Source organism: Homalodisca vitripennis, chromosome 6 (assembly GCF_021130785.1).
Source record: "Homalodisca vitripennis isolate AUS2020 chromosome 6, UT_GWSS_2.1, whole genome shotgun sequence".
Classification (NCBI taxonomy): domain Eukaryota; kingdom Metazoa; phylum Arthropoda; class Insecta; order Hemiptera; family Cicadellidae; genus Homalodisca; species Homalodisca vitripennis.
This window is the reverse complement of record NC_060212.1, coordinates 129,139,550-129,167,542: the sequence shown is the minus strand read 5'-3', so window position 1 is coordinate 129,167,542 and position 27,993 is coordinate 129,139,550.

Below are 27,993 nucleotides of genomic sequence, written 5' to 3'. Positions count from 1 at the left end.
ATGCATTAACAATATGAATATATTTTAAAAATTAAAAATTCTATAGATATTAGGATATTTCGTGTGGGAGAGGGAGAGAATATTCTACATTATTATATTTCCTAGTTCGATATGAAATTAGTGGAATGAATCATACCCAAGGAAGACAAACAGGCACTACACGATTAATAAAAGCAGGTTTACTTATTTACGATAAATGTACATGTAGTAAATGGTTATTATCGCTTTGAAGGCTAAAATTTATTTATTAGTGTGTACATCCCTGTAACTCCATTTACACCAGTTTTATACTGCTTGCCAGTTCTTAACCATCTGAGGGCAACACATTTAAAACAATATTATCATTTTCTAATGATCTTATCTGATGTTGTTAACATGTTTATTATATTAATTAAATAAATAGAAATGCTACTGTAACATGGTTGCTCTAATAAATATGTATATTATTAGTTATGCACTGTATCCTCTGGTGGAGATACTCCATGACAAATAATTATAACCAGATTATTTGGTTTGTATCATAAATAATAATATTTAAATGGAGTTTGTGTTCTGCCAAATGAAATTGTAGTCTTGTAATGTTAAACATTTTTTTTATTTTTATCTTGTTGCAATCTTCAATTGACAATTAATTTGATGTTTTGTACATTTTTGCATTTCTTAATATAATTTTAGTAAGAGCACATTTCATTATAAATTTTCAATAGTTAAACCATTTTATATTCCTGACTATAGCTTGAATTGTTGTATCCAACAAAAATAAAATACTTCTTCTTAATATATTAAACTAAATCACTTACACCTTTTATTTGGTTTCTTGTCCGGTTCACCGAAAACCCTAATAAGAAACAAATTACAAATCTGATTAGAATTGTAATGTAGTTTAGATTTTATTACTTTGTTAAAACAATTTACTTCTTAGTTATTTAAAACATTTTAGTGAAATTTTATTGATATTTAAAATTTTTTTTACACAATAAAGATATGTATGAATTTTTATTTAAATTAAAACAATTTGTTGATTGGTTCAAAGTTCTTATAAAATGTACATACCCGTAAACTGGGGCCTTCATTCAATCCGGACTACTAACTATGTGCTTACAAGGCTAAACTACACAAGATAATGAGCAGAGCTCTCCAGTAGTTTTGTTCTAACATAACAAAACAAGTAACCTTCTAGGTTTGCTATTGGTCAGCAAGTTTTAGACCTCTAAACCAATCAAAAAATTCAGTTTCTTACAATGGAGTACTATTGTTTTAAATGTACAGAACTGAACTTGTCCAATTCAAGCTATTTCAGGGATGCCTTATTTTAACATTATACCAATCTTAGGTTTTATTTTTTTTTTATTAAGCTAAGCATATTACACATATAATAATATTTGGTTCAATTTTCCATTTTTTTTTATTTCAAATGTATTATTGTAACTATTTGCATATACGGTACAAAATCTCTCCCTCAAAAAAAATGAAAATTTTCCAAAATATCCAAACTTGCCAACATGTCATTTTTCAAATACATATTTGTTTTACACATAAAAACTCAAAATTCAACTAATTCCTATCTTCAGGCTTAATTCTTAAAGTAAATAATCCCTTTATATCTTAATCTATTTGAAGATATTATAAACTAAAACTTTATTTTATTAAATCATTAAAAGTTCAATTCATCATTCCTTCTACCTCTCCCATGACACTGAGGTACGGGCCCGGTACCAGTAATGTTAGGGGCTAGTGCGAGTAGGAACCAGCCACATGCGGCTGAGGTGCGGGCCGGGCCAGGGCGCGCGGCAACAGTCAACAATGACAACAATGTCCGTGCCACTACCGGAACCGCTGCCGTGCAGCAACAGAGGTTTGAACTGCAGATACAACTCAGCTCCACAGCACATTCACTACAACTTAAATAGAGTCATTAATCACTGTCAACCTTATCTATTGCACGTTATTTCAATGATGTTTATAGATAGTCTGTTATCATCATTATAAAATAACCTAATGGCATTACAATGTCATTACATCATTATCATTCTAATGATTTCCTGCAATGATGTCTTTCTAATTAATTTCTTATCGTTTTGTAAGTGTACTTTTATCTTAGTCTATTATGTACATTTTGTTTGAATTACTGGATTTATTTTTAAGCAGGTTAAAACCTTACCAAAACTAGAAAATATCCTGAAAGCTTTCAGTTCAGTTGAGTGCGTTCCGTGGAAGTAGTCGTATCAAAAAGTTTGTTTCGTGATACCGTGATTCAAATTACGTAAAAGTTCAGTGTGTAGTCGCGGCGCATGTTGTTTTGTCTCGTCAGTGTTAGTGTTTCGGTTACAAGGAAAGCTTTCAAGTGTAGATTTCCAAATTTTGAATTTATTTTACATCCAGTGAGTCAAACATATTTAATACACTTTAACATATTAAATTCAGTATTATGTATTCTATTAACTTCAAGTATTTACATTTACAACTGTTTAATGCCTTGTATTTACAATAATTATTTTATGCAGTATATTTTACAACTTAACTATTTAAGTTAACACTTAACTAAATTCAGCAATCTACAATATTCTATGCTGGTTTTAACTGACTAATATGTGCTCTTTTCACAATATGTGGTTCACCAATTTTTTGAATAAGTACAACAACAGGATTTAAGAAATATATTACAGAGTAAATGCCAGTGTACCTTAAACCAAGCTTATTTTGAAACTTATTTGCTTTATTACTGAGAAAATGAGTTTTTAAAAATACCTTTGATCCTAATTTAAATGGGTGTTTGACCTTTTCCTCTGAATATCTCACTCTTCCTCTATTGTGTTCTACAGATTTCTTTACATTCTTTATTGCATTTTTAATTTTTATACTAATTTCTTGAGGTGTTACCTTATTGTCTATCAGGTCATTTATTCGCCATAAATTACTTAAAGCATGGTTAGGACTATGATTAAACATAAGCTTAAATGGAGTACTATTTATACTTTCATTTAAAGCTGTGTTCAAACTCATTTGTAAATAATTTAAATCTTTGTTCCACATATCTTGCTTATCATGATAAAATGCTTGTAACATGCTTTTTAAATTTCTAAGGTATCTCTCAGATCTATTCCCTGATGGTTTGTAAGGAACTAACTTATGATGTTCAATACCATACTTAAAACAAAACTGCTTAAACTCTTCACTTTTAAAACAACTGCCATTATCTGACACAAGTACTTGACAAGTTGAAAAATTATTAAAAACAATTTCCTCTAATTTTCTTATGACAGATATACTCTTACAATTTCTTAAAGGTATTAACCAACAGTATCTTGTCATATCATCAACCACAATTAAAATATTATTATAACCATCTTTAGTTCTAACTAAGCTACCAAATATATCAATATATATTCTTTCCAAGGCTTGTTTGGCATGAGTAGCGATTAATTGGCCCTCGTATATACGTTGAGCAGGCTTAGACATTTTACATAAAGCACAGTTCTTAATTTTATTCTTAATTTCATTAACTAAGTTTGGCCTGTAAAAATGTTCTGTGACCTTTGCAATGGTTCTTTTTATACCTGGATGACCTCCAAGAACACTTGAGTGATAATAATTAAAAATCATTTCAATCAACATTTTTGGCAAATAAATTTTACCCTTATTTCTATCACTTATTCTAAACATAAGTACACCTTTATTTAAATAAAACTTATCACTATTTTCTTTTCTCTCTATACTTTTAACAATATCTTGAATTTCTACATCATTTTTCTGGTGTTGTACAATTTTAGTGAACGCTAATGGGAAATCTTTTATGACATTTAATTGAATAACATCAATTTTGTCATCTTTAACTACCTTCTTATTTACACATCTATGTTTCTTGTATTGCTTATTTTTCTTATTACTATTATCTGTACTAATTTTATTCTTATTATTAGCTTCATCTAGAACAATTTCATGCATCCTTGATAAACAATCAGCCACCTTGTTGTCACTTCCTTTCACATGCTGTACTCTAAATGGCAAGCTTAATATTCTTTCTACCCACCTACCTAACCTACCAAGCTTTCTAAAATGACCTAATACCCAAGAAAGTGCGCTGTTGTCAGTAATTAATAAAAAAGGCTGAATTTCTAGGTAAGAATGAAACTTTTCCATGCTTAAAATGACAGAGAGTGCTTCCTTCTCATATACTGACATACATTTCTCTGCGTCTGTGAATTTCTTTGAATAGTAAGCTATTGGTAACCTATCTCCATTAAATTCCTGAAGTAAGGTACTTCCTAAACCAATCTCGCTTGCGTCACACATAAGTATAAATGGTTTATTAAAATCAGCTATCCTGAGCACTGGGGGGTTACTTATACATGATTTTAGCTTCACAAAACTGTCATTACACTCAACTGTCCAATTAAATTTTACTTTCTTTTTTCTGAGTTCATTTAATGGACTAGCTATTTTAGCATAATCTTTTATGTATTTAGAAAAATATGATACCATTCCTATAAATCGACTGACTTGTTTAACATTCTTTGGAGGTTCAAATTCCCTAATTGCAACTGTTCTTTCAGGGTCTATTTTTATTTGATTTTTACTTATTTTATGGCCTAAAAAGCTCACTTCCTTATAGGCAAACTTCACTTTACTGGGATTGACTGTTAGATTGTGATCACTTAATCTTTTAATGACTTCTTTTAAATGAATAATGTGCTCTTCCAAACTTTTAGAAAATACTATTAGGTCATCTACAAAATTCATACAATACTGAAATTTTATACCATGAAGGACTCTATCAAGATATGAGCTTAATAAGCCAGAACCACAATGCAGGCCGTAAGGTACCCTATTCCACTCGTAGCTCGAAAATGGAGTAGAGAAAGCTGTTAAGTGTTTACAATTTTCTTTAATCTTTATTTGATAAAAGGAATTACATAGATCCAAAACTGTAAAATAACAAGCTCCTTCCAAGTAATGATAACTTTGATGTAAATCACCAATAGGATAGTTAACCTTTTCGAGCTTTGAGTTCAACTTAGAGTAATTTATGACCATGCGAAATTTATCACTGTTTGGTTTACCAACTAAAAAGGTAGGACTAGAGTAGCTCGATAAACTAGGTCTAATAATATTTTGTCTTAATAAGTCATCTATGATTTCCTTCATAATTTTCATTTTTGGAGGGCTTAATGGGTAAGGTCTAATGTTTACAGGCTCTTTATCTTTAAGTTTGATTTCATACTCAAAGTCTATTGCTTCCCCTATTTCAGCGGTAAATACATTAGGGTAGGCATTGACTAGCTTACAAATTTCATTTCTAGCCTTAAAACAACCAATCTGGATATTTTCATTTACATTATTACTCATAACATTAATGTTGTTAACAAGGCCAATATTTACACTTTTATTAAATTTAAAATAACATTCATCGTTGTTCAAATCTATAACTAATCCAACATCTCTCATAAAGTTTGCTCCTAATATCATATTCCAAGCAACATTTTTCCCAATCATAAATTTAACATACCAACTAAACTTTCTAATTTTAATTTTAACAATGCAACTACCAATAAGCTCAATTTTATCATTTGTAGCAGTTAAACATTCCCTGTCAGAAGGATACACCTTTTTTACAAGTTTTTCCTTAACTAACATATTTAGCATGGTCTCGTTAATTAAATTAATGCTACTCCCTGTGTCAATAAGGACATTTTCTTTTAAATTTTTACTAAATTCAACTTCTACACTAGGTAAAGTACAACTTTTATTTTGATACTTAAACCAGTTTTTACTATTTTCATTGTTTAACTTCCTTTTTACTTTATACATTTGCTTTTTAAATTGTTTTCTTTCATCTCTGGCTTTATCTATAAATAAATGTACATAACCTCGCTTTTTATACATACTGTTTTTCAAAGTACTAAATTTATTACTGTTATACATCCATTTACTATTTACAAGTTTACTGTTTATTTGGGAGAGGCTTCCCGAGGGGTTGTAAAACCTCTCCCTTGATTCAAGTTTTTTTGTTCAAAATTTCTTAGATTATTTCTAGGTCTGTAACAATTTTTTGCAATATGACCTACACGATTACAATTAAAGCATTTCTTAACTTCCTGAATATTACTGACAAATTTTGGCTTAACATTAAAGTTTTTAACATTCACATTTCTTCTTTGGTGATCTGCATATGCCACATTTTGAGCTTGTATACATAACCTATCAAGGTCCTCAAAAGTTTTTGGATTCTTCATGAATACTAACCTAGCTCTATCGTCCTGATTTATTCCAAGCTTAATAATTTCCACTAGTTCTTCCTCACTGTAGTTGCAATTTAAAATATTTGAGTTTTCCCTAACCTCAGTTATATACACAGAAAGGGGTTCCCCTGGTTTTTGTTGTCTAGTTACCAGTTCCCTTTTTAAATTTTCTTTTAAGCCCAGTGGTACAAAATAATGTAACAATTCACTATGTAACTCCTGAATGTCTTTTTTGTCCGATTTACACTCCATTATTTTGGAAAGTAGAGGTCCGGTCACATAACCCAAGCACAGTTCTATAACTTCTGTATCCAATAAATGTGTTTCGTTCTTTAATTTTAATAAGTTTTTTATGAACTCAAGTAATTCACTAATATTTAAACCATTCGTAATTTTAAAGTTTTTTAAGTGTTTCTCAACCGGGTTAGGAAGTTTTGAAAATATTGATGTATTAGTAACTTCATCATTACCACACTCTCCCTCTTTTCTATAAGTTAAGCCAGCTATTGGGGTTTTATCACTACCTTTACTTGCACTGAAAGTTAGTTTATTTTCAAACACATCACTTAAGTCTTCTTCCTCCATATTTGTCTCACTTAACCTTCTAACTATATCTTCTTTTAGCTTACTGTCAACTTCGAGGGTTTTAAATTTTGTTTCAGCTAAACCTAGTTTTTCCATATATTTATGTAACTCTTCCTCTTTAGTACTATCCAATTTAAATTTTAGCAAATTTTTTATTCTAATTTGTAAATGATTTAATTTTTGTTCAAACCTAACAATGTCAATAGTTGATTTACTTATTAATATTTCTTCCACTGAACTCTCAATGCTTGATACTTTCACTTTTATTATTTCAAATTCCTCAGCAATTTTAAGTTTATTTTGTAGGTTTAAAAAGTTCGGCTGGACATTTAATTTTATCACACTTCTTAGCCTTTTTCTCAAATCTGTTACTTTATCTGTCTTATCTGTATTTACATTCCTTAACATTAATTCATAAACTAGTTCTTCTTTGGTGAGAAGATCAACTTTGAGTGCCATTTTAAAACTTTACAAGTACTGTAATCAATGAAACTAATTAAACTGTTCACTTTTCCAAACTTTTACACTTTACTTTGCAGATACACAACTCCATGTTCTTTTTTATATAATTTACTTAATAAATTTTTTTACTAGCAGATTGCGCAATTTATTTGTAACATGGTTGCTCTAATAAATATGTATATTATTAGTTATGCACTGTATCCTCTGGTGGAGATACTCCATGACAAATAATTATAACCAGATTATTTGGTTTGTATCATAAATAATAATATTTAAATGGAGTTTGTGTTCTGCCAAATGAAATTGTAGTCTTGTAATGTTAAACATTTTTTTTATTTTTATCTTGTTGCAATCTTCAATTGACAATTAATTTGATGTTTTGTAAATTTTTGCATTTCTTAATATAATTTTAGTAAGAGCACATTTCATTATAAGTTTTCAATAGTTAAACCATTTTATATTCCTGACTATAGCTTGAATTGTTGTATCCAACAAAAATAAAATACTTCTTCTTAATATATTAAACTAAATCACTTACACCTTTTATTTGGTTTCTTGTCCGGTTCACCGAAAACCCTAATAAGAAACAAATTACAAATCTGATTAGAATTGTAATGTAGTTTAGATTTTATTACTTTGTTAAAACAATTTACTTCTTAGTTATTTAAAACATTTTAGTGAAATTTTATTGATATTTAAAATTTTTTTTTACACAATAAAGATATGTATGAATTTTTATTTAAATTAAAACAATTTGTTGATTGGTTCAAAGTTCTTATAAAATGTACATACCCGTAAACTGGGGTCTTCATTCAATCCGGACTACTAACTATGTGCTTACAAGGCTAAACTACACAAGATAATGAGCAGAGCTCTCCAGTAGTTTTGTTCTAACATAACAAAACAAGTAACCTTCTAGGTTTGCTATTGGTCAGCAAGTTTTAGACCTCTAAACCAATCAAAAAATTCAGTTTCTTACAATGGAGTACTATTGTTTTAAATGTACAGAACTGAACTTGTCCAATTCAAGCTATTTCAGGGATGCCTTATTTTAACATTATACCAATCTTAGGTTTTATTTTTTTTTTATTAAGCTAAGCATATTACACATATAATAATATTTGGTTCAATTTTCCATTTTTTTTTATTTAACAATGTATTATTGTAACTATTTGCATATACGGTACACTACTACTAATATTATTGGCATTACAATAATAAACATAGGAAGCAAAGTTCATAGATTCCTATGAAGTAGAATACACCATGTTTGAAAACACCAGCAGTGTAAAGTTTCGATTATTCTAAACCTCGGTGATGTGTGAACTACAGACTACAGAGAGTAAACTGCTGGCACCAGATCTGCTGAGTTTTCTGCTGCTGACACTTTATTGTCACCTAACAACAGCACACACTCCAACAGTGGCTTCCACCACTATTACGCTAGGTTTGTTTGCCAAACACATTCCTCTTCTAAACCTATTTATAATACGAAACACATTTCTCAATATAGGAACTAAAACATAATGTGCTAACAGATTTAAGACCAAATTAGACGCTCAATTATTTTATCTCACACAGAGGTCTAATTTATTGTTTGTTACACGAAATTAAAGAAATTAATAATTTTTATAGAATACATATATAAAGTAATAAATTGTCCATATTTTAAAGAAAATTAGTTTTTATAACACGTGCAACAAAATGACCATCAAGGTTCTTAGTGACCAGTTAAAAGATTATGGGACAAATATTTCGCCCAGGACCATCAGAAGAACCTTGAATGAATGAACAAGGTCTTCACACATGCAGGCCAAAAAAAAAATAAAAAACAACACCGGCAATGGCTAAGGAGAGCTTGGAATGGGCCAAAGGGATTCAGTTCACTACTGAATCCTGAGGGTACTGTACCTTGTTCCAATCATCATCAGTGAACTGAATCCCTTTGGCCCATGCTAATCTCTTCATGATGGTCATTTTTCTATTGACTAGTGTCATGCTTTTTCAAATTTCTGGCCTTCCTTGGACTTAACGCTTTCTTCCGGCCACATTTTCCGATACAGCTGGATTTATAAATACCATTGATATCAAGTGTTTTCTTGATCCTACTAACTGACTTCTGTGAAATATTTAGTCTGTGTGCTATTTCAGTTTGTGAGTAATGATGTTCTTCCAAAAGAACCTTGGCCACAGCACATTTCCTTGGTGAAAGGTCCACCTTTTTACCCATTTCCTGATAATTTTATAAATAGCCAATAAGGAAGTAAAAATGTGGTTTCATACACTCAAAAATGACCTTAAAATTACTTTAATAATAATAGAACGCACTAATATAAAGTTCTACTGAACCTAAAACATGTTAACCACATGAAAAATTAACTGTAACCTGATTGAGGTTATGCAGCTGGTACATTTGTAAAAGCAGATGATAAGCAAAACAGGCAGTGTTACCACCCGCCAACATAAAATTACCAAATTTTCTGCTGATACTATTCTAAAGGAACACACGAATGAAGGTATATACTTTAACATATACCAACATGAAATGAAATAGTTTTTTTGTAAAAATTTAGAAGAAAAAACAAAAAAATGTGCTTTATTCTAATAATTTGGACAGCACTGTATGTATATATATATATATGTATATTTATAAAACACCTCTGTAAACATTGCTCTCAAAATAAAACCGCTATATTCTGGGAAATTGTGCATATTCCCTACCTGAAATATGGAATGGAAACGTTTCTGAGTAATCTTTCAAAAGCGTAGGTAATAAAAATTGTGTACTAAAGCTGAAAATAAACAAAACCACCAATGCCATCTTGTTTTACACATATGAGTTATCATTTTATTTATATCTTTTTTTATAGTAATAATATTGTGTGTTATATGTAGCCTAACAGAATATCTTAGTTTAACGCAAATAGCTTAAATTGGTAGAACATTATTCTCTAGCCCTAGTATTCACATTAGGTGCTTAATATTTCTGATCACAGATATTGCACCCGAGGTGGATGATCAATTCATGCATGTTATAAAATAAAACTATCTTTATGTTGATAAAACGAATAAATGTTTTCCAAGATGGATAATGGTTTATGTAATTTGGGGATAGATTCAATTATATGCGTATCTACTACCTTTCTAAATAAAGGTGTGTCATGGAAAACATTAGAAAACGTGTAATATTAATTTTAAACAAATAGCTTTAAAACTATTTGTAAGAGGAATGAGTATTCTAAATCTTTGTCTTTTCATACGAATTTAAACCACAACCAAACATTAAAAATTCACAGTTACCCCAACTTTTGCATGGAGGAATATTGCTTCTTCTTACATTGAGTGAAATTATATATTTTCAGCCTAAGCAATTTGAATATTGAATTAATTTTTACTTTTCTATCATTGGTTATATTGAATATTTCCCTCGATGTTCTATTACACTTATGTCATTCATATTGTAAATATTTGAGTTATTACTCACAATAAACAAGAAAATGAATATTTAATTTTACAAGAATGAACAAGGTGTGTATCATCGCATGTAACACAACCAAGTCCATAGCCCTCTATCACATACGACAGTTACGAAACCTTTATGGTTTGTTTATGCCACAATAAATATCAGAATAACATATATAATTCTACTTTAACGGCGTTTCCAATTTATGAATACACCGAACCTAGTATGAGTTTACTAAAATAAGTAAAAGATTAGTGTGTTAATTATAATTTCCCTCCTGTTTTTGTCTCTCTTAATTTATCGAATATTGAAATTACAATAAGAAGAAAACTTTTTTTTTTTCACGGTAAAACATTTCTTGAATTTCAATAGTTTATTAAGGGTGTAAGTACTACTATGGTCGTTTATCATGATAACTTTAAAATGCGACAGTGACTTTGCTTGTTCGGTTGTTTTCCGCATAAACTATTCTAATGATTGTAGTGAAATATTACATAGACTTTCCTATGATCCATAGGATGAACATAGGCCTATTATTATTTCGTAAATCTTTCCGGGCTACACCGCACTGGTGTTAAAGGGAGCCAAAATACCATCTTGGTTTTAAAAGTTGTGTAATGTAAATTTAAAGAGGTACTTAAATGTATTCAACTATTATGTGTAAACATTGCATTATGACAGCATGACCATATGTTTAATTATTTTATCTAAAATTTAAATTATTTAAATGTTTCTAGTGAACGCATAACAAAAGTAACCATACGTCTTATATAAAAATCGTGGCAGCAAGCAAACCAATTCATTTGTTCTGGGCCACAAAGCAATACACGAGACACTAAATGCAATTTTTATTGCAATCGTCGAAATGGCATCGTATCCATTTTTCACTGATGAGGTAAACGATTCTGATTACTGAACATGGATTGGGAAATAAGAACTTTACTGTATCATTTATTATGTTTACATATGGATGGAAACTGGCATAATGTAAATATTGAAATGTGTTAGTATTATTTCTATATTAGTATTTTTTAAGAAAAATATTTAAATCCATTCAATTTTGAAAATCTATACTGTTTTGAACTCGACCGCAGTAAAAAATTATGAATTAAATTTATATTTATATTGTTTATCAGTGCATAATAGAAAACTCCAATTTTACGTTGGAGATATAAATAATATGAACTAGAAATAATAATTATTCGCAATGTTGCCTAAATTCTAGTAATCTTAATAATAAATACTGTAAAATGGGTACCTGATGGAAGATATATTACAAATTTCAATTTATAAATTTCATGGGACTCTATCATATTACATTACAAATGCTTTCACTAAGAAAAATATTAACTTAAAATTTTTAGTTCCTCTTTATTGATCTAAAATAGTTTAAGTATGAACGAAATCCTGAGTTCTGTTAAAAAAATACACGGATTGTTGCGTAGAAATGCTTGTCAATATAATAATGAAACTAACTATTTTAGATAGCAAAAATCGATAAATATCAATATATGAATTAAACATTGTTGTTATAGTATTTTTTTTAATACACAGCTCCATTTTTTAATACATTGTGCAGTTAATAAACTTAGTAGGGCGTACTTAACAATCTCGTTTGAAAATAAGTAATTAGTCAAGGCACGTTAGTTGATTTAATAGTGTTATATATATAACATTATATCACTGATAGACGATAACTTAATTGGAGCCCGAACGCCATTTAAACATAATGTTAACTGTGGGACACATTACTCAAAGACTAAAAGAGATATCTAGATGAAACTTTTACAGTACTTAGAGGACACGTTTTGCTAGGTCATGGCGAGAGGAGTTTTGAATACAACCGATAATAATATTATTTTAATTTTTTTAATTATACTTTATTTTTACAAATTTTATTTAATAAAAAAATCAATATCTCAAAAGTTAGTGACTCAATTCAAATATATTATGCTCTCCCAGGGAACTAGCTTAAGCCCATATAAAGATGTCATGAAAGTTTCATTGGCCTACCTTTAATACTTTTTTACTTATGTGTCTTCAAAATATTAAAAATGCAACTTTCAAAAAATCAACAAAAACTAAAATAAAATCATATTTTTGTTGTTTACTCACATTTAGTGCCCTCCAGCTGCATATGCTGGGTTGTCTGGGTTTTCTGCATCTTGGTACTGGTCCTCAAGTCTCCTTTTAAGCAAGGTCCGGCTCTGTCTGATCTTTTTTTCCAATTCTTCTGCGGCCTTTTCACTTTTATGTATTCGGTATTTGTCTAGGCGATGCATAGCCTCAATGAAGTGCTTAACTAATTGTAGCCCTAGGTGCTCAATTACTTTTCATTTGCTTGAATAGCCATCATTGAAAGAAAATACAGCAACTTGGGCACCAAATTTTAATGTTGGTAGGCCTACGAAGGTCCTTTTAGGCACACGGGTCCAAATAAGATTATTCAAGGCCTCGTTTGGGTGTAGTGTTTTACCAGCTAAGCTTTTTTTAACAATTCAGGGTTAGAGAGATCTCTAAATATTGGCTTTACTTCTGACATTATGATTTCAGGAAGGTGAAAGTGCTTGTCATGGTCATATTCTTTGCCCTCACTTTCGAACTTGATGGTTGTCTACAGTCAATATTAGACCTATCATCCAATTCAGTTTGTTTACTTTGCTTTACAACATTTAACTTCTTTATAGACAACTTCCGTTTACTTCCTATTTTCTTTTTACTACCCATTTGAACACACTTCAAATAATAATTAGGTAAATCACAACCCAAACACACCACTACTAGTTGTTATATTCTCAAATGAATTATTTATCTTCGTAAGACAATAAACACAATCATATAACCAATCACAACAAACAGACTTGTTGAATACTCCAGATGTCAACCTATACTCATGGCTGCCAACTTAACAAAACTAGCATCTGAAAAAAATAACTAGTAGGACTATAAAAAGTAAAATGATGCTAAACACAAATGTTGTTGCAAATATCTGCTAAAAATTACGTTGCAAGCATACATTCAAATAATGTTCTATCTGATTTAGAGCTTTATATATATGAAGTGTTATATATCACTGGAAGGAGGAATTTCTAGAGAATAATAATCACAGAAAAATGTATTAAAAAAATTATTTGGCGTTTGGGGTGCCCTTAAACAAAGTAAATGCAGTTCTCTCCTTCTTAATGACTTGTCAATACAAAGAAATGAAGCCTTTATAAAACCTTTTCGACAGATATTATAATTAAATACTTATCACTGTGGTTCGTAAAAGAGGATAAAATACTCGAGACAAAAATTAAACAATTATCAAGAGATAAAATGTACTTATTGGGACATGTTAAATTATGGAAAGTGGATCTAAATTGTATACATTTAATATTAATTAGAACGCCTTTGTTGTTATTTAGAGGAAATGTGCACTTTTCGGCCTCTGAACGTTGTCGCTTCTTTCATTTAAGAAAAAAATAAAACCTGTTAACTTTCTTTTAAATATGGCTTGTTTTATTATTTATTGGTCTCATCCAACAAATTACAGTTTTCAGTTAGTTTACATGGTCCACAATGTTTCCTGCCAGACCTAGTTGCTACCAGTGCGACTTACTTTGACAAAGAGAAGTTTCAATACAAAAATTATGATTGTGTTTTAGACAGTACTACCCAAAATAATTACACATCCCTTCGTATATTAAATTATTTTGTTTTTTGATTCTGACAGATTTAACTCCCCAACCCATAACCTCTCTTCAAACAAGTACGCATATTATTTTATAATCTACATTTACCTACGTATTACGTTTCGAGATTCGGTCCACTAACCTATTACATAACCACAATCTTGGTTAAAATTAACATTTAATACTAAACGTAGTAACATTGAAACATGGGAAACCAATCAAATGTGTTAAACTCCATGTTTAATATTTATAAAAAATTCACTTCATAAAAAAAACACTTACTATTATTTAAAACTGAACAGAATGGTATTCAAGGAATATCCAATCACTCATAGCTAACGATAGGTATACAATAAAATACAAGGTCTGAGTAATGAATACATCTAATTTTTAAGCAAATGTATGTAAAGCCTTAAAGTAAACGATGACTATCAAGCTATGTGACATTTCCCATACGCATTCGGATAAATATAATATTTTTTAATTATTATACGCAAACTCTCAGCTATCATGTAAAATGGTGTGGTATAACCTTGCCTACATCTTACATGAAAAAAGGTTTCAATTTTAATTACATTGCTCACTCATAGACGGTCTTTCATTGGAAACTGTGTATTGTTGGTCATATTATACGATTTACTAATACATAATTAATAAATAAGTATTAATTAACTTCTAGCTATAACAACACATTATATTACGTAAATAATAATAATATTCCACTTAAGATATAAAAAACCAGTAATAATGCATTTGGTAAACATGCGTCAAGAAGTGAAATTCAACTGTAAATAGCGAGTATATTTTTACAGACGAGACTTTTCAAATATTCACTTTAGTGTGGGATGGATCCATTAACAGGCTGGTCTAGAGGGTGGTGTTCTGCATTATTTACAAATATTATACTGAGTATAAATAACCGACATGCAGCCGTTGTTTTAACAATGCGATTTGATGCAAGCCCGTTTTATTTATACTATTTTAACTATTTGAAACAAAATTAAATAGGTGTAAAATTCCATTTAACGATATATATATATATATATATATATATATATATATATATTATATATATATATATGGACGTATAATAATCACAAAATATTATATTCTTCGGAATGCGTACGGGAATTTCACTTAGCTACTATCACATCGTTTACTTTAAGGACTTTGTGTTGTTCGCTTAGGACAATAAGCTGAGAAACTGCCTTTAGCGTTGTCCAACTGCCATTAGCCCTGAAATGGTCTTTACGCCTGACTCTAGAAAGACAGGATACTTATCACGAGTAAGGGTGTGGGTAGAGATATTATTCCAGGAGGGGAATCAAAAGCAATTTATATCTTAGTCACGTCAACTTTGAAGAAGGGTTCAAGCTTTGTTTCAGTTTCTCCAGTAAAAAGCTGGAAAGGGCAGTACTCCCTCTCCTTCGGGATAGCAACAGCCTTTAACAGTAAGGGGCTCCACCCACTCCAACAGTCGTCCTTCGTAATATACTTGATCAATCGATCCAACCCTTTATATCATATTACAATAAATCATTTGCGGTTAGTGACAGCAACAGCCTGGACATCCTTTCTTGTAGATAACAAATATAGTACTTTTATGAGGGTCAACCCCTATAAATGTTTGATCCTAATGAATGTTATTTAGTTTCCTTTTTAAGTAATGAGGCACATGTGCGCCAAATTAAACCCACTGAGAATTCGGGAGTTTGTGATAAGTAAGGGGCTTGAAAATTATTTGCTTTTTACTTTAGGTAGATTAAAATCTTCAAATGTACTGTTATGCATTTTGTAACATATACAAATGGAAATATCCGAAATCCTTTTACGACACAGCTTTCATATCCATTTGAATTAACGAGTTCAAAATAGTACTGGAAAGCCATGATAATACCCACTGCGTTTAACTGTAATTTGGATGAAATTTGGACTCATCGAAAATATTTATTGCTAAATATATAGCATATATACATTATATACCGCGAATTGAAGTAATATTTTGTTTTCAACGAACAAATATGCCTCATAAACCTATCAAAGTTACCTATTATTTTTGGTATACGTACTGAGTGTCACGCAGATCGGTATATTTGTTCGGGTTTTAATAGAAAATAAAGTATTCATTCTTCCACATTTACTTTATTTAAAAAGCGCATCACAGTTTAAAGCGTCATCAGTTAGATATTTTTTACAGAAAAAACATATATATATATATATATATATAAAATAGAAAAAATATGATAAAGTTGAATAAAATTTAAAACTAATTTGTAAAGACCATTAACTAATAAATTGTAAAAGAATTATGTAGAAACATTTGGTTTGCAATTCATAATTTTGGAATGGTATTTTACATATATTATACATCACAGATATACGTCTTTTTGCATCCACAGTCAATTTTATATATTACATTCTAGATTTCCTGTTGATTGTTTTCCTGGTTTTAAGTAGATACTTAGATTATTTTGTGAATTAATAAATTCGGATGTTCAATAAATTAAATTAAATTTATTTTACGAATCTTGTCTGATGTTCCCTTTACATAAGGAATGGTTACGATAGTGAAATAATTGAGATTCTATCTTTTGTTAATTTGCTTGTAACTTTAGTTTTTAGTCTTAGCTCGTTCAATAATTGACGAAGGATAGTTGTTTAAAAGAAATTTAATTTTATAAAAAAGAAAACATTGAAACATTGTTCTAGAAATGTCCTTCGGAAACCTAATCTAAATAAATGGTAAGCCCAATCGTATAGAAGGAAAAACAATTAATCAACCAGGAAGTAGCATAGCATGAAGTTACACGTATAATAAAAATCCATAATTCCATTCGTTCTTGAGATATCTAGGGGAACACAGACACGTTTAAACAGTTATGTAAAAAGGCAAAGAGGCAGAAGATTTGGTTTAGAATTTGTGTTAGGAAAAGAAAACAAAAGGGTCTTTATCTCTCTCTCTCTCTCTCTCTCTGCCTCACTCAAATTAGTGAAACAACATGGAATGGAGCATCAAAATAATTTGAGTATACTGTTACGTGTTCGTTGTAGTTTATCAGACGCTGGAGGAAGGAGTCATAAGATATCCTTTTGTAATGGTGAAAGCTCACCAGAGGCCAAGTGAAATTGAGTTAAATTAGAAGATAGTAATTTTACGCTAAAATTTGTATAGTTATGTGATCCAAGATTACAAACTTGTATCCCGTCGTCCCTTGTAAAAAGGTTGAATACATTTTATTTTTGTTAATCATGCAAGTGTGTACATTAATTATTCTTAAAATACTAGTATCGCATAAAATGTAGTCGCTTTTTTAAGTATAATTTTGAGTACATAATCCATATATTGGCCTATTTTAAGATAAATAATGATAAAAATTTGTAATTATATAAAAAAGTACATTTTTAATGTTCTCTCCGTTTCAATTGTTTTACATAATATAAAAACTATTCAAAATTGGTATATAATTAATTGAGTAAAAAAATAGTGCAATGTATAAAACGTATTGAGAATAAGTAGAACAAAATGGTACATACAGCTTTATACTACATCATATTTCCTTGTATTATTAGAAGAGTATTGGGATACTTTCAGTGAAACTAATCCTCCAGAGCAATTTAATCCGAACCCTCAGTTTATAGGCCTAATGAATTTATAACCAGAACAAGATCTGCATAACTTGAAGTTGTACTCAGACATTACTTGAATTGTTAACTCTTCTTTGGATATAGCTACGACAAGAATTCCTTTATTGTTAAGTACCAATATTTTCTCTTACTATGAAACAACAATAACAAATCAATACATTACCTTGTTTGAGCTTTGTACAATTCATTATAAGGTTATTCGTAAACAAGATATCACAAAGCAAAATCGCGCTAAAATCATATCTTGTTCAGGAAATGTTACAAAACTTTTACTCTATGTTATTGTGTATTGTCACTGTATTAATGAGGTATATAAGATAATATATTAAATGACAAAATAACACAGAACTATGTAGTGTTTAATAATTTATTCATTATGCTGTTATCATGTTGTCTCATAAGGTTACCCAAATGAGAATAAAAATATTTCTTAAGGCAGAACCGAATCCCATTACGTGTGCAATCAACAAATTCTATGTTCCATAATCATAAAAGGCGTGTTCATTCTTTAAATCACTGTAAATTCCAATATCGCTACGTCAAGGAAAACTATCAGTTTGAACTACCTTATTTATAAACTCACAGTTTTGTTCATTAATGTGTATATTTAAGATGTTTTAATAGTACTAAAAACAAACTTAAAAAGACTATTTCTAATGAGTTAGCGCAATATGCAAAAAACTGTATAGGGTAACGATGTTCCTGTTATCTGCATTCAACTACTGATGAATTTTACAAAATGAAAATGTTAACAATGATTCAGCCTCTGACGAACTTCAGCTGAAAGATCATAGAAGGTTTAAAAGTGTCAACAGCTGTTTAATGGTAGATATTTATAGTGCTATACTTAGACTTTGCCTTTTTGCCACAATGAAGAAAATATAACGAATGTCTCAAACGTCACTGCGTTCAGAGCTGAGTTCCGGCAGTTTAAATCACTTAAACCTATTTATTTATATTCGGTCTAATTTAGTTACAGATAAAAAGTTGAGTTTATATTCACCTAGAAAATAAATACGCATTTGGGATTTGTGATCAACAGGAGAATACTTTGATAAGCATTTTTTTCAGTTACTTGTGCATTGCTTTCAGTTTAATGGGAAGAGATTGCCATCACTTAAATACTCCTAAAGCTTCAGTAAAATCTCATACACAATGCCAAGAGAGCTAACTAGTTTGGAGTAGCTTACGTGCAAATATTGTTAGCTTTGATCATTAAGGTTGGTTTATATCCGATATTATATATTAAATAGCAATAATATGACTAGTTCTATTATCACTGATGAAATCTAAAGTTAACCTTTAATCTAAACTCCGTTTGTAATATGGATTACACTTCTTATCAAGCAATGTATGTTTAAAATTCCAATGTAAACTACTGTTTCTGCCTCTTAAGTGTTGGTTCACTTTGGATTACGTATAATAAATATTCTATTTATTTTCATACTTCTTAACTAATTAGAGATGGTTTGTGTTCTCTATTGTGTAAATCTTCCTAGGACTTAAAAATATTTTAAAAATAAATTGTTATAGGCGTTTATTTGAGTATCGAATAGCAACATATTTAACAATTCAATGTTATATATTAAATACAAATAACATTTTCTTAAAAAACCTAGATTGTCTTTAAAATAATGTTTTTAAATAAAAGACTTTTCTTTTTCTCTATATATTTTTATTATCATCTTACTTGTTTGAAAGGTTGGCATTATCTCCTTTCTTGAACGTGATAATTTTTTTGCGCTGTGCTTTTTATGCTTATGAGAAAGGTGCTTACTATTAATAGTCATATGCATTTTTGAGGAATATGTTCAAAATTCGGTGTACAATATCTGTACATTGTAAAGTTTTTGTTTTAGACAGATTGAGATATTTATTTATATATGACATTTACTTAAATATCCTCACCTAAAAAGGAAGCAAGAAAGCAAAGAGGGTAGACACAAGTTGACAGTGTGTGGCATCTAGGGTGCGGTTATTGATGGCTTTTAAAGCAGTATCAGATATAATATTATTAATTTACTAAATGAAAGTTTTTAAAGAAATATTATATTTTACAAAATTAATTTGAGAGATTATTTTAAAAGTTTTAATGTTTTAATGGAATCATAGTTCATGAGTGAGGAGTGCATTAAGCGCAGAATGCAAAATGAATTAGTCCCAAGTAACCGAGGGAATGTAATGAAAGTGAAAGCTTTGTCCACAATGAATAAAACACCTACGCACCAGTTCTTCTGTTAAAGTAATTCGGTTTGTCAAGCAATGGAGTGTAAATACGACCCGAGATCATCAATATTAAAGATTCCTTGTCCGTGCCTACAGGCTACATCTCGAAAGCACATCCGGCATGCTGTGTTAGGGATCAAAGAATAGCAAATGAATACTGAATTAGTGAGTCCGTTTAATCGGTTACTATAATACTTTAAAAACGGCACTACTTATATTTTTATTTTAGTTTAATTAACAAAGGTAATAGTGGCACATACCATAGGTCAATGTTTAAAATTTGTTAATTGGATTTTATTTTACCTTCTTACTGCTACTCTAAATCACGCCTAACTTAAGAGGTATTCCTATACGTAATTTATAACGTTTGTAATAATAAATACGTGGGAAATTATGTGAAATGTTTTAATTTCGGTAAAAAAGAACAATCTGAAAAATCCATTCATTTATATCGTAAAAACACATATATTGTTTTCAAAAAGTCACAGATTTGGAAAAACATTTTAAGATAAGTAATATTTTTCTTAAACATTGTTCATAATTTTTAGTTAAAAAGGGAAATATATCTGGAACGTTTTCAGTATGAGTGATTATAATTGAAAATATTTAACTTAAATTATTTAACTAAAATTTTTCCAAAATATGGATCTATTTTTTATATATATTTTTTATATAACACGTTTTTATAACTTTTTTGTATATTATACTATTCTGGTCCTGAGTTCACCAACTGCCAAAAGATAACTAAAATTAAGGAGCATAGTTTCAGCTAATTATTTAATAGTGTTTTTAACATTTTTCCTTTTGAAAAATTGTTCTTATACCAAGGTATTGAAACGTTCCTAAGAATATTTAAGATAGATTTATTTATAAAGAACAAGAATTATTAGCTTAATGTTAATAGATTATAGGTTTGTTTCCACTGGATGGGACAAAACCCTGTTTTAGAGCTGGAGAACAAATAGATTTAGGTTGCAAGCAACTGGTCTCGCATCACTATCTAACAAACACTAACAGCTATATTTCTTAAACAACTTTTGATTTGGTAACGTATAAACCTTAAAATTTGCAAGGTAAACTAACAATAGGGGTTTAATTAAAAAATATAGTCACTAAATATTATTTATAGTTATTTATCAACTGATATATTTTTTTAAGAATTAGTTGTAATGTCTGTAATACGAAGATTATTCGTTCCTCAGATGTATATACTCAAAGTGAATGTCTAATTGGCTGAGCTTTGGCAAATACTATTGGGAGGGGCTACAATAATTTTATTTATTTCTGTCATGCAGTCTGTTTATATATAGTATCTAAGACTTAAACTGACCTAATTACTTGAAAGTTCGCATGAAGCTTCTTCTTTATATAAGCAATTTCTTTTAGATTATGGTACATGAAATCCCATGGGGTTTGAATGAGCGTTAGTGAATGATGTTATATTGTTCTTGTGGGTAACCTTAAATCAATAGAATAAGGAAATTTTAAACTCACTGATTGCATCATAGGGAATCTTATAATGTTAAATTTTATTCACGTACTAAAAAAATAACGCAGTGGAAAGTAAATAGTAATAGTCTATGACAAAATAGGATTCCTGTGCACTCTGAAATTTTGTGGTACCTTCTCTAAGAATCTATTTAGTTTAAAACTTATATAAAACCTAGTTTATGGGGAGTCGAGCTCCATTTAAGCCCTTGTTAAATTCTCAAATTTTAAGAAACATTTACCAAAAAAGTATAAATGATAGCACTTAGAACTTTTTTTCTTGATAAAGCACAACAATATACATATTCTAACACAAGGTTTTTGTAAAAAAATATTTTTTGGATTTCTGGCAATTTTTAAAAAACACACTAAAAATTACCAGTAATTTTTATAAATAAGTCGCAATAAAAAATATTCTGATTGAAATTTTTTTAAACATGTGTTAAAATGTGAAGATTAATGTCCTCTCCAATATAAAAAAAAATATTGATCTATCATTTATAGTTTTGGCGATAATGTTCCTTATTTACCAACAAAATTCATTTTCTGAAAAAGCCATTTAATTGGAACATCCATTAGCTTAGCAACTAAACTTACTTTATAAATGCATTCCTGCACCATAAGAGGGATTGTCGGTACTTTGGGATTATACCGACCACACCCAGACATGAATCGTTATTTGACATTTTGTTTCTACTGATTACTAGATTAGCGTAGAACAATATTTCGTCAATATAAAACAGGTATTGTTTTATCGCAAACCCCTCTCCATCCTCAGACAGAAGTCAAAGTCGAGCCGTCTAGTAGATAACGTGGTTGCACAGTCTCGCCGCCCGTTCAGTTGGTACGTCGCTTTGTTGTACTTCTGTGTTTTACCCTTACATTTCTCAAAACACAAAAATTCAACAAAAACAAACATTACCAAACAAAAACTAAACTCTTTATTGAAAAAAATTTACAAAACTTGTTTTTATTCTTGATCACACTCCGACAACCAAAATGCGAGTGCCTCCGGCCATCAGCGCGCGCTGATGTCCACGACAGAACAACATCCCTCGAGATAGTACCTATCAGTAAAATATCAAATTCTAGAGGGTCTCATCAGAAATATAAATTGAATTGTAATGGAAAGGCAATTATGTACCCTGCAAAAACTTAAATAATCGTGTGATGCCGCGCGGCCTGCCGTAATCGGGATTCTCGAGAAAGATACAGCGAGAAAGATAACATAACAGAGACAACAATACCTATCACAATACCTGGAAATGCTTGTTGATTGATGGAATGTTAATTCTGTTACTCAACTACATCGTTTTATAACGTTGTAAGTTCATTGAAAAAGTTTAAGCGTTGTGGGTATATAATGGAATCTGACTCCAATAACAATTGATAATCGTTGTAAGTTTGTAATTTTGTAATTGTAGAGTATAAATAAAAACCGGGCTAAGTGCCAAAAAGTTACTTTTGAGATAATCGATGAAAACTGCATATAACTATCATAAATAAATATGTTTTAACTGTAATATATTAAATAAAAAATATACATCACTACTAAATAGTATCAGTGGAAGAATGCATTATATACCATGGGAACAGTAAAGAAAAAAATATTGAATTCAACTTTTTTTGAAAAGGGGTATGTCACAACTTACTGAGGTAAAAACCGGGCTAAGTGCCAAATTTACTTCGGGCTATGTCACAACTTGCTGATGTAAAAAGAGGGCTAAGTACCAAAAAAATGTTACTAAAAATCCATAAAAATGAAAGAGTAAGCAAACATGTAGTTAAAAAATAATACAGGTTAAAAAGACAAACAATCATAATGTTATACCAGTTTAATTATTTTAAACTTTTACTCAAATACTCGATAGTCTATTATACACTAAACTAAAGTTAACAGGCAGGAACACTGAAACTTTTATGCAGTTAAATTATTATAAAAGTCTTTGTTCTCTTCTTTGAGGTAAGGTATCATCTTTTTCAGGTCTTCTTTTTTTTCTTTAGTTAATCGGTTTATTGTTTGCAAAGTGGATAGGTTTTGCAAGATGTCCTCTTCCTTAACCCCCTTTTTGAACACATTTATTCCAAGCCAAATTTCAATATCAGTCCATGATTTTTTTACAAATACTATACTTGGTTTTGTTCTTGTAATTTTTAGCCATTGGACTTTGGATATTTCCAATTTCTTTCTATTCAGACAATTTTTACTACTTTCCTTAAAATTAAAAAAAGTCATCTTCATCCATAAGTGTGGAAAAAATTGCTTTTTGTGGGAGGCACTTACAAGAATTTGAACTATGTCTAGTGGGACTTCACACCTACTTTCTCGTTGAGCGCAAAGTCTCGATCACAAGAAAGATATGAATGGCCTGACACAAGATATTTATGTTCAATTTCATCAAAGATACCACGACAAACTAACTAAATAATTCCATAAAAACAGCAACATTTTGTTTTTATTTTGTCTCCCACAGTTGTCGCTCCAAACAATCAACTTTTTTGTGGGTTATTTTGTTCAAGACTCCTTTCCACAAACAAGATGCTTCACCCTTTGCTCGTATCTTACACATCGGTAATACTAAAGGCACATCCATTATGGATAACACAAACTCAATATAATCACAATGTAAAGCGGTAACACACACTCCTCATACAGTGGTTAGAATGCCTGTGGCAACAAACATAACCTGCAAAACACGTATAGTCTGGCGTGTGTTGCGCGCGGCACTTGACTCGGTTTTTACTGATGTCACCCTTGAACATAGCCCATGCGCATTCTAGCGGCAAGGATTTGAACGAATTATTGATTTTTCTCGACATAGCCCGGTTTATACTGTATTGGGGTTGGCTTATAGCACACATTTTGATACTAAACTCAATTTCTTAATTTTTGGCACCTAGCCCGGTTTTTACTTATACTCTACAATTAAAGAGTTGTTTTTTCGTTCTATCATGTTTTTTTTTCTATAAATTTATATTTTTGTGTTCTTCATACTGGTGTGGTCGGTATAATCCCAAAGTACCAGATTGTCTGTTTCCTCTGCTTCATAGTCGTCTTCTAGCCTCTTTTTTGCCAGTGTAGTCTGTTTTCGACATTATTTTCTATTTCTATCACTAGTGCGGGTGCCCTATTCCAAGGTTCTGGGCTTTGTGTACTAGGCCTAGATTCTAGGCTTCTCACACAGTCACTATCTACAAACTCCACTTTAGGCTTCCCTACTTGCTTACGTTTTTTAAAGACTTTGTTACAAAATCTAGGCATTACAATACATTTGAAATAAAACTTCTAACACACAGAAAACACCAGGAACTCCAGAAAATAAACTGTGACATTTGAAATGTTATTCCTGCTTATAAACAGAAGAAAACAATAACAAGCAAGGTAATAAAAAAAAACAGGTGACAAACAAGTGCACCAATAGCATAAAACGTAATATTAATACAGCTCTCTTTTGCTCAAAGAGTTATAGTACAATATAAAATACCTTCTTCTCAATGCTGAAACTATCACCAAAAATTTGAAGTGCAGCCTTTAGAAAAAAAGTTTTTATTCAAGAACCACTTGAACGATTTTCATGAAATTGGGCTTGAATTAACCGCTATGAAAAGCAAAATAATATTTAATAAAAACACAAAAAAGTAATTTTTAATCCATTTCAGCTTCCGACTCCCCTTATTAAAAAACATTGGGGCAAGATATTGTGAGAAAGGTTTCATGTAGACGGTACATTTTTGCATGAACATTTTACATTGACAAGAATGAGTTCTATTATGGAGTATGTTTAACCATAAATTTGTGTAATCAAGCTTATCACTCAATATGATGAACCAATTACTGTTTGGTTTGCTGGAAATAATTTTTATGTTTGTATTTATAATTTCCGGCAAGGAATTTTCAAAATAAAAGGAACTAACATTTAAATTTTTAAATGGAATCTTTGCCTTTTTGCACAATAAATGGTATGGCTTACTCCTAAGTAGACTACTACTACAAGTATAAGAAAATTAGACCAGGTTCCATGTCGACTTTATAACGAGATATCTTTAATCTCATATTTTGTCACTATTTATGCAAATTTACAAAATCGTGTGAAGTACTTAGTTCTACCCAAAGTCAGAATTGGATCGGTAGCACTACCATCACTACTATTAATATTTAAAATAATAAATATGGAAAGTATAAGTGGATATTTTAAAGCATGATCTATAGCAATACATGTAATTACGTTTCCTTGTAACATCAGTAATGATCAGTCTAAAAATACCTCCTTATTCCAGATCAATATGATTTATATCTACTTTTCCGTAATAAGTTACTTATTAACAAAGAGATAATAATGTATGGCAAGCAATATCTCTTCTAAATACTTTGTTACATTAATAACGCTGGTACATGAGCAACTTTAGAAACAAAGCTTTTTCTACACAATACTAGAGGTGGTCAATTAACCTTGGCCAATAATCAGTACAATAAGTTTAATAATTTTCGTGCGATACTACAACCAATAAAAGTATAGTTAAGTCATACAGGTGAAATATAGAATTATTAGCCCTGATGTATAACTTTAAATTAATACATCAAACATCCATTGAAGGTATTGCTATATTTAATAATTTATTGTTGATATCAACATAAAAATAGTGAACTGGCATTTATTTAATGCTACTAATTAAAGCCTCATAGCTTCTTACTTAATGTAATATTCTTGAGCTATGTGTAAAATTGTACGTCGTAATTTATCATTATTGATGTATAAATTCTTTTAATAGCATTTGAATAGTAATGATGAAATGAATATTTATTTATTTCCCCTCTCATAGTTACAAAGATCTCAACATACATGCAAAAACAGGAAATGATCTCCACATGGGCATAGCCTGTGTGTGGAGATCTATATAATCAGCAGCATACAGTGGTTCATGAAGAAAAGTTGCATTGAGGAACAATATGTCACAAAAAATATAACATTAGTTATCATAAACCCCATCTATTACCTGGTCAGAATATTAAGGAAGCGAGTACGTGACAAGCATGCAAAGTGCGAATTATACCATGTTATCTAAATCAGGTCTGTACCACTTCTGCTAGCTTTCTCTTTGGTTTAAAACTGCCGTGACAACGCCTAATTTTATATTATAATATTGTTGAACTGAAATAACGAATCATTAAAAAACGGAACGGTTTATCACTCTATTTGATACTTACACCAGTCTTTAATGTATAAAATAAATATCTTCAGTAATAAAAAAAATGTTTTAACTATTAAATTTTATTATTTCAATGTAGATGTAAAACACTCGACGTGTTGTATAATAGGCTTGCAGTAAAATTCATACAAAATGTAAAGCCTAAATCCCTATAGTTTATAAGGCAACATGAGTTACGTTTATTAAAATGTCATGTGAGTGTAATAAGTTGTTCACAGATTTATTTATACTGTTTCCATCATTTTTACAAATAAAACAAATGTAAGGTTTTACGCTAAGGCTCAGTTAAATCCCATTGTGTGACAAGCATCATATAATTCTATATCGCAGTCCCTCAAGTTATTATAAATTATTGTCCACTGATGACATATCGTCTGGCTAAGATTTTAAAGGAAAGGATAAAAATAAATTTCACTCATTCGTAAACCTAGTATTCATTCCACTCTGTTTACAATCGATGCAAAATTAAAATTTCGGTGGAAAAAGAAATTAGAGCAAAAGGCAGTGTAGTGGCCAAATCAATATTTAAGGTTGTTCAAAAAACATAAAAGTAAAAGTTTTTGTTTATATCCCTATAAAACAATAATATTAGTTATCAGATATATCAATCTTAACGATTAAGAATAATTGTTTCTCCTAATATGCATATGATCAACGTGTATTTTTACTAATTCGGTAGTGTGTTTTATATTCAAAAGGCATGCGTATGCTACAACACGTATGACATGCCAGGTTTCGCAAAATATGTTTGGGCAATTCAAAGTTCAAAGATCACATTTGTCTTTGGCAGACAGGCAAAATTATGGGTAAGTAATTTTTAGATAACCCCAGCAGACAACAAAATTGTGTTTAATACGTATGACGCTCAGCCAAATGTCATGGTTAGACATCATAGTACAACCATGAAATTAATTGTTACGTATACATGAATTTTCATGAAAAATTTATCATTTACCTTTTTATATGTGGATAAAAATGTCACGTGTTAAAATCTCACGCGCTT